Raw genomic sequence first — 9,828 nt, forward strand, 5'->3', positions numbered from 1 at the left:
ATATGTGCGCATATAGTTTTATTTCTTAAAGATCTTAGTAAGATTCATAATCCATAAGGTCTTACAAATATATACCTTGAAAGAGTTTTCTAGTGTGTGTGATTGGTTTTAACCAATAAAAGTTCTAGATTAGGAATGTTTTTAGTAGAAGTTTGCCATTGATGTTCGCCCCTTTTATTGGTTGCATCATGTACAAATGTGTCTTACATCTCCAAGTATATTCAACATTATTACAATGTATACACTAGTATAGAATCGGGTTTTGCAAGCAGTATGTGCGTATGGGCCGGTGCGGGTTCCCAATTCTGCCTCAAAGCTTGTGTCACTGATACCCAACTCGGCGCGGGTAGTTTTCTGCGGCAATAATCTACCATAGGCAGTTAACATAGACAACCATCTCCAATGCCCAGATGCGGATTCTGTTTTCCAAATGCATCCAATATAATATCCTTAAGAGGTGTTTTTTATATGAGAATCACTTTTGTGTGGGTTTTCAGAAAAAAAAATATGCTTTTACAGTTCATGTTACCTTTCACAGAACCGTACATACTCATCCACCTGGCCAGTACCCTAAGAAGCCCTGCAGCACGGCGTCCAGCTCGAGAGCCAGCCCATCGATCCCCCGATTCTGCTCGGCGTGACGATGCGCATGCTCCTCCTGGGCAGCGGTCCCGTGCTGGCCATTGTAACAACTAGATGATACCCCGCGCGTTGCTGCGGAAATATGAGTTAACAATCTTGGGTACTCCCCGCAAAAGAAAAAGGTTAATCATGTGCTATAGGGATCCAAACTCGATAAATAGTTTCTTTAGGAGGAGCAAAAGTAGCATGTTCGTAGTTTTGATGGTCACTTCGGGCCTGGTCTACAAAAGGTAGCTAATATAACATAAGCTTTGTTTACATAGGACTGGAAGAGTAGAGTCGTTAGTCTTCTGAAGTTAATCATGAAACAACAAAAACTAAGTGCAAGTCAAATAACATGGTTCGATATATATGCCCCGCAAAAAAAACATGGTTCGATATATAAATCATGCTGAAGCACAATTAGGGTTTAGAGAGTCATAGCAACAAAACTGAATATACATCCATGTTGTAAGTCCAGTTTATCAATGTCAGGACACAATATGATAATGGACAATCTAGGGAAGGGGGTTTGACAACAACACACCTTCATTTTGCACCATAATGTATTGTACAAAATAAATTCAAATTTTCTTTACCTTTGTAAAATAAAAAAGGTTGCGATAAGTCATTGTTTCTGAGAACGAAGTTTCCTAAAATGCCATAGTAGCAGCTTCAGTATGGGAGTAATATTCTGAACTGTACTGAACCTTTAACCCCAAATTTAGCAAATATTACATTCAGCCTGAGTGCTGCTGTTAGGATTTTATAAAAGAACATGGTACAACCATTTGCATAACAAAACTCATTATGCAGTATCCAATTTCTATTATCATCATAAGTACTTGATTGCCAGCTACACCACCTCATTGATCTGCACAAAGGTTCAGTTTGAGGTAAAACAAAAGGGTATCAGTTGCACGAACATAGTCAAGGAATATGAAAGAAAGATAAAGGCTAAGATTAGTAATAGATCTGAGAGAACACGACAGAACTAAAACAAAAATTACAGTATGTTCGAGACGAAACGGCGTTTGTGTACAAATTACCTGACGGGCGTTCAGATGGGGGCCTATCTGTTCGAGATGAATCAGCGCTTGTGGATAGAATTGATCACCTGATTATTCAAAAAAAAGAATAGATCACCTGACATAGATACAGGCAACCTAACATGAGGCGCCGAATATGGCGGATATGATCTCAAGTACTGGAGCTGGGGGGGTAGGAGGACTATTAGGGCCGGTGAAGATGGATGGAGTATGTATAACACATCCACACCCTTCACCGTCAATCAACAGATCAACCCTTGTGAGACGGCCATGCCTATTCGTGTGTATGCTCACCAAGACCCCGCAGAAAATGGATGCTTCACCAGCGATTGATGGCAATGCGCACACCTGTGATTGGAGCAACTGGGGACGGCCGTGGGAGATGGAGAAGGAAGCGGTGGCTATTGTTGTCTATTTATGTGAAAAGAGAAGGAACTGGAAGGGGTGGGCAATATTGTAGTCAGTTTCAGGAACGGGAAGCATCGGGCATGTGATGCGTTGCACTGTGCGTCCCATAGATCAGAGGCCCATTGTTCCTTTCCGTGGTGACGTGCCTTTCAACTTCCGAGAGAGCTCAATCGATGAGAGGTCCGTCTTTACGCTGGTCAGGTCCTGGTGGTTCCGTTCTGTAAGCAGGTAAAATAATAAAAATGACGTGGCATTAGAGTTGCTGATGTGGGAGGATTGCTGAGGTGGATAGGCTGCATGTTAAGAGAAATATGTTAGTGGGGATGAACTATTTAGGTATTATAGATGTGCACGCTCTTCTTGAACAGCAGTGCCGCGTTGGATTTAATTGCACGGAAGTACCACAACTGGGGCATCACATGCAGATTGGTACCACGATTGCTAATTTTTGCGTGTCAGTATCAATATTGGTCCAGGTTTTGGCAAAAGAGGCTAAAACGCGTATTTATACGTATTGACGCTAGAACCGACAGCTCGGCCACACCCGTCAGGTGCCACGATGGCCAATCGGCGCGTGCCCGCGTGTGCCCGCGCGCTGACTAGGACGAGCCAGTGCGTTGCTCTCCTAACCGGCCCGGTCACACCAGCTCCAGCCCGGCCGCACCATTTCCCTCCCCGCCTCCTCCTCGACTCGAACCCTAGTCCATGGCGTCGGCGACTCCGCCAGGTGGCGGCGAGGGCGTCCACGACGCCGGTGAGATGCCGTTCTGGCCTCCTAGTGGAACGGTTAGCGTCGACAGGGATGGAGGCGACGACTCCAGCTCCGCGTACTCGACCGGCGACGAGGAGTCGATGTTACTCACCATGGAGCAGCGGTTGCCGTTGGCGCATCAGTGGGTGGCGAACCCTAGCAGTAGCCATGAGTTGACGCATGGACTTGGCGGCGTGTTGTAAGTACCCTTGTCCTACTCCTCTGATTTATCCAATTGGGCATTTTTAGGGTTTGTTCATCTTCTGCTTTATCCAGTTGGGGATTAGGTTTTATCCAATTGAAGTGACTAGTATAGGACAATTAAATTAACCTAGTAACACAGTGTATTGCACTCTCAAATTAGTTCAATTACAGAAAAAATTTGGGATCATGGTTTTACTAAGTGAATTATTGTGGCCTTGTCTTTGTCCTTGATTTTGCTATTGTGCTGAATTAGTGAAGTACATTGATTCATGTTTTAGCATCTGTAATAGTAATAGTATATATTAGACTTACAGGTTACTTTAAATTGTTCTGTACTGTACTGTTGCTCTCCAAACTAAGAGTAATTATAATGAATACATGAAATTTAATTTGTTCTGTAATTTGGATGAAGACATTTGGCAAGTAAGGATCCATTTTGATGCAAGAGAACCATTGGAAGTGAAGTTGTGTGGTTCAGATATTACTTATCTGAATTTGGTTGCAGTGATGGAAACCCAAGGATTTAATGCATATGATTGTTTGTATCACATTGAAAAATCATCTTTAGGAGAGAAAGGGCTGGATTTGGTAGACAGCCATGCAGAATTACAGATGATAAAGATGAAGATCCAGGACAAATTGGTGCTTAATTTGCTAGTCAGGGCTTGTCCACCCCTGATACTGATTTTGAGAGGCAGCATTTTGAAAAGCCAGAGTTGTCCACAGTGGTGTACCAAGAGCCTGTTGTTTATGATCTGAGTAAGCCTCCTATCTTAGTTGTTGATCAGGAAGGAGTAGTTTTTGAGAGTCAATGTAGCATCTCTAGCACAGCTCATCCTGCTGGTCCTCCTGGTGTTTGCACACAAGAAAGCAAGAATGCAACAGCCAAGTTGAAAGCAATTTTGGAAGAAGAAGAAGAGGGATATCAAGGATTTGAGGTTTATGAGGACAGTGATGCCTCTAATGAGGATGTTGAAGTACAAGAGGAAGAATCAGATGATGATCAATCAGAAGAGGAAGAAATGTTGCATTATGAGGGTGACATTGAAGTTGAGGACCCATTTGAGGTAGAGGAAGATAGGACTTTTGAACAAGAAGAAGAAACTATAGTTGAACCTGTAAAGAAGAAGCAGAAGCTGCCAGTTAGAAGAGGACCAACCACTAGGTCACATTGTAGTAAGCTACCAGAGGTTGAACCTGATTTCAGACCATCATCAGATGAAGAAGAGAAGGGGTTGTTGAGGGAGAGTGATGATGATGGTTTTGAGCCACTCTCTTTTGTCCTACCAAAGAAAAGGAAGAGTAGGGCAAAGAAAAGGCCTGCTAGGAAGTGGTACAATGAGAAAATGGAGCAACCACATGAGCAACTGTGTATAAAGTTGTGTTTTAGGGATCAGCATCAATTCAGAGATGCTTTGTTGAATTTGCACATCACTTAGGCCATGAATTTCAAGTATCACAGGAATTCAGATCAGAGGATAATTGTTGAGTGTATAGATAAACAATGCCAGTTCTTAATGGTGGCAGCAGTTATAAAAGGGGAGAAAACCTTTGTAATTAAGAAGATGAGATTAGATCACACTTGCCCTAGTACCACTGAGACCACCAGGGTTAGTGCTAAGTGGCTAGCACAGAAATATGAGCATCTCTTCAGATATGATATAACTACTGGTATTCAGACTATAATTGATGCATGCAATGAAAAATATGGTGTAGATGTGCCCAAGTGCATGTCATATAGGGCAAAGAACATAGCTATTGAGGTTGTGTTAGGAGATCACAAGAAGCAATATCCTAGGCTTAAAGACTATGCTCAGACTGTCATGGACACAAACCCTGGGAGTAGAGTAATAATCACTACTGTTACTCCAGTACCAAATGCAAAAACACCCCACCCAGGCCCAAGATTCCATGCCATGTTCTTTTGCCTTAATGGAGCAAGGGAGGGGTTTCTCAATGGGTGTAGGCCATTCATTGGTTAGTTCCTGAACCTTGTGCACCATTTACATATTGTAGAGTACTCCATATTGTATCTCACTTGAATGTATTTAATGTTTGGAAATGTTGATTATGCTGGTGTTGATGGATGCTTCATTAAGCTCACTACAGGTGCTCAACTACTTGCTGCCACTGGTAGAGATGGAAACAACAACATATATCCACTGGCATTTGGCATAGTTGGTCAAGAGGACACACCTAGTTGGTGTTGGTTTCTACACCAACTGAAAATTTTCCTAGGAGGGGAAGTGGGCAAGTTTGGACCTTATACTATAATGTCAGATAGACAAAAGGTATGTGTTTGCATATTTCATTCTGTTTTGAACAAGTGTTTACAGTAGCTTAGATTTTCATTGGTGCATATTTCTTTAGCTTGTAGCTTAGACTTGTTAAATTGTTTGTGTCAGGGGTTATTGAATGTAGTGAATGTTGTGTTTCCGATTTGTAACCAAAGATTCTGCCTTAGACATTTATATGCAAATTTCCAAAATGCTGGGTTTAGGGGTGAATATCTTAAGAAGTGCATGGATAATGCTAGATATGCCTACAATGAACACAAATTTAATATTGCAATGAATGATCTTAGAGCTGAAAGTGAGGAAGCTTGGGAGTGGCTCACTGCAATACCAAAAAAAACATGGGCAAGGTATGCATTTGACACAAACTACAAGACTGACTTGGTAGTGAACAACTTGTCTGAGGTGTTCAACAAGTACATTCTAGATGTTAGGAGAAAACCTATAAGGACAATGTGTGATGGGATAAAAGATAAGCAGATGGTGAGGTGGCACATGAAGAGAGAGAGTGTAAAGGCAGCAAGATGGGAGATAACACCTCATTACAGTGAGAAGCTAGAGTTTGAGAAGGAAAGGGCCAGATACTGCAAGCCAATACAGGCAGGGGTCAACTTATGGCAAACACCACCTCACTTTTTGGATTTGGAAGAGCTCATGTCAACCCAAGCATAAAGTGTTTTTCTGGATGTTGTTACATGACAGAGTCAACACAAGGAACCTGCTAATGAGAAAGAGCTTTGAGCTTGAAGCTTACAATTGTGCAGTAAGGGACTGCCAACAAGAGGAAACATTGCATCATCTTTTTTGGGGTTGTCCCTTTGCACAACAATACTGGGATTTTATTTGTCCAACAAGAACACCAAACCTATCAGTGTTAGAAGCATTTCAAGATCTGAAGGATAAGCTCAACTACCCCTTCTATATGGAGATCGTTATTCTTGGGTCGTGGGCCATTTGGATAACCAGAAACAATAAGATATTTGAAAATATTGCACCTTTATTTCAAGGCTGGAAATTCATCTTCATGGAGGAACTAAAACTACTCAAGTACAGAATGAAGCAGAAATATGAAAGGCAGTTTTCTGTATGGTTGGAAGCTCTGTTGTAATTTTCCTTTTTTTAGTGGTTTTACTTCTTTTTAGTTTTTGTTAGCTGGTCCCTCTAGTTTTCTTTTAGTTTTTCTCTGGATTCTTTCTTAGTCTTCTCTTTATTTTCTTTTTGTGCTCTCTCTTTTTGGGGCTTAGCTCAAGCCTCTCACAATACTCTTGTCTTTTTTAATTAATTAACAAAAGTTGCAGTGGGGTTTTTACCCTACTGTTTCTAGTCAAGAAAAAAAAACCATGGTCAGGAGCCTGCCTCCGTTGCTCAATTGCTTGGCATGGTTAGACCGTTGCACAATTCAACATATACTTAGTGTGGCTGAGCACCAAAACTCCGCTCGCGCGGTTAGACCGTCGACACCCCGAGTTTTTTCCCCTACGCCGCCGCCTAGGGTTTCGACGTACTCCGGCGCTGCGGCCGGTTTACCTTCTCTCTCGGGTAGATCTTTGCTGGGGTAACCCTCAGACTCGGGCTGATCAAGGGAGGTTCTCCGCAACCTTACCCGACCTTGGTTTCATGGGGTTTTCTGGCAGATTGACTTAGGGTTTCGCGGTGACAGCAAGATCGGATTGCTCATGGCTGCTGGATCAAGCTCGCAGGGACGACATGGCAAGGAGACGACGGAGGAACTACTTGCCTGTTTAAACCTCTAGGAGGAAGAGGATGATGATTTTGTGTGGGAGGAGGAGCTGCCGGACCTAGGTGAGCCGGCGAAGTGGCTTGCCATAGTTAGGGTGCACACCTCGAGGACTTTCAGCCCTAATGCTTTGTATGGTGACATGCGTGCGGCCTGGAATCCTGCGAAGACGGTGGTTTGGAGGAAGACCAAAGACAATCTGTTCACAGCTCAATTTGGATGCCTTGGAGATTGGAATAAGGCCATGGGCGAGGGGCCTTGGCTTTTCAGGGATCAAGCGGTGATCATGGTGGAGTATGATGGATTCAAAAACTCGGATAGCATCAAGTTGGACAGGTTGGCAGTTTGGGCACAAATCCACCGGCTACCTGATAACTTTTTAATTGAGCCTGCAGTCAGGGGGATGGCTTCCCGCATTGGCGAAGTGGATGAAGCTCATCTCAAGTTGCCAGCAGGTTTCTTTGGCGAATTTGTCAGGGTAAGGGTGAAGATAGACATGAACGCAAAAATTAAGAGGTTTGTAACTGGCAAGAAGGGAGATGAAAGAGTCAGATACCAAGTAAAGTATGAGAAATTACCAGTTTTTTGCTTTAATTGTGGTGAATGCGGGCATTGGCATGAGGAGTGCGGTGATGGCATCCATGATGAAACCAAGTTTGAATGGGGAGAATTTGTTTTGGCCGATAATGTACGCTTCAGGCAATCAGGAAGAAGTGGTTTTGGTAATCAGAGAGGGCGAGGAGGCCCGAGGAACGCCGGAGGGAGAGGCCGGGGACGAGAGCAATTCAACCCCAACCAGAGCTGGCGTTTCAACGCTCGTCAAAACGAGCCACGCAATGAAGTAGGGCAACAAGATGCAAGGGCAGAAACAATACAGTATCCTGGTGCTTCAGGACCAGGTGAGCCGCATGCTATTGGCGTGTCGGCTGCTATTGCTTTGGAGTCAGCGGTGGTAAACAATAAGAGACTGTTGGGGAACGTTGCAGAAAACAAAAATTTTCCTACTCGTTTCACCAAGATCATCTAGGAGTTCATCTAGCAACGAGTGGTTAGATGCATCTACATACCTTTGTAGATCGCGAGCGGAAGCGTTCAAAAGAACGGTGATGATGTAGTCGTACTCGACGTGATCCAAATCACCGATGACCAGCGCCGAACGGACGGCACCTCCGCGTTCAACACACGTACGGAACAGCCATGTCTCCTCCTTCTTGATCCAGCAAGGGAGGGAGGAGAGGTTGAGGGAGATGGCACCAGCAGCAGCACGACGGCGTGGTGTTGATGGAGCTGCAGTACTCCGGCAGAGCTTCGCTAAGCACTATGGAGGTGGAGGAGGTGTTGGGGAGGGAGAAGGAGGCAACCAAAGGCCAAGGCGTTCAGGTATGAAGTCCCTCCTCTCCCCCACTATATATAGGAGGGCCAAGGGGGGGTGGCCGGCCCTAGGAGATCCAATCTCCTAGGGGGTGCAGCGGCCAAGGGGGGTTTCCCTCCCCCCCAAGGCACCTAGGAGGTGCCTTCCCCTCCTAGGACTCTTTCCCCTTCAAACCCTAGGCGCATGGGCCTATGTGGGGCTGGTGCCCTTGGCCCATTAGGCCAAGGCGCACCCCCTACAGCCCATGTGGCCCCCCCGGGACAGGTGGACCCACCCGGTGGACCCCCGGGACCCTTCCGGTGGTCCCGGTACAATACCGATAACCCCGAAACTTGTCCCGATGCCCGAAACAGGACTTCCCATATATAAATCTTTACCTCCGGACCATTCCGAAACTCCTCGTGACGTCCGGGATCTCATCCGGGACTCCGAACAACATTCGGGTTACTGCATATACATATCCCTACAACCCTAGCGTAACTGAACCTTAAGTGTGTAGACCCTACGGGTTCGGGAGACAAGCAGACATGACCGAGACGACTCTCCGGTCAATAACCAACAGCGGGATCTGGATACCCATGTTGGCTCCCACATGCTCCACGATGATCTCATCGGATGAACCACGATGTCGAGGATTCTATCAACCCCGTAAGCTATTCCCTTTGTCTATCGATATGTTACTTGCCCGAGATTCGATCGTCGGTATCCCAATACCTCGTTCAATCTCGTTACCGGCAAGTCACTTTACTCGTACCGTAATGCATGATCCCGTGACCAGACACTTGGTCACTCTGAGCTCATTATGATGATGCATTACCGAGTGGGCCCAGTGATACCTCTCCGTCATACGGAGTGACAAATCCCAGTCTTGATCCATGTCACCCAACAGACACTTTCGGAGATGCCCGTAGTCTACCTTTTGTAGTCACCCAGTTACGTTGTGACGTTTGGCATACCCAAAGCACTCCTACGGTATCCGGGAGTTACACGATCTCATGGTCTAAGGAAAAGATACTTTGACATTGGAAAACTCTAGCAAACGAACTATACGATCTTGTGCTATGTTTAGGATTGGGTCTTGTCCATCACATCATTCTCCCAATGATGTGATCTCGTTATCAATGACATCCAGTGTCCATAGTCAGGAAACCATGACTATCTGTTGATCAACGAGCTAGTCAACTAGAGGCTCACTAGGGACATGTTGGTGTCTGTTATTCACACATGTATTACGATTTCCGGATAACACAATTATAGCATGAATAAAGACAATTATCATGAACAAGGAAATATAATAATAATGCTTTTATTATTGCCTCTAGGGCATATTTCCAACAGTCTCCCACTTGCACTAGAGTCAATAATCTAGTTACATTGTGATGAATCGAACA

This window comes from Triticum dicoccoides, chromosome 2B (genome assembly GCF_002162155.2).
Source record: "Triticum dicoccoides isolate Atlit2015 ecotype Zavitan chromosome 2B, WEW_v2.0, whole genome shotgun sequence".
NCBI classification, from domain to species: Eukaryota; Viridiplantae; Streptophyta; class Magnoliopsida; order Poales; family Poaceae; genus Triticum; species Triticum dicoccoides.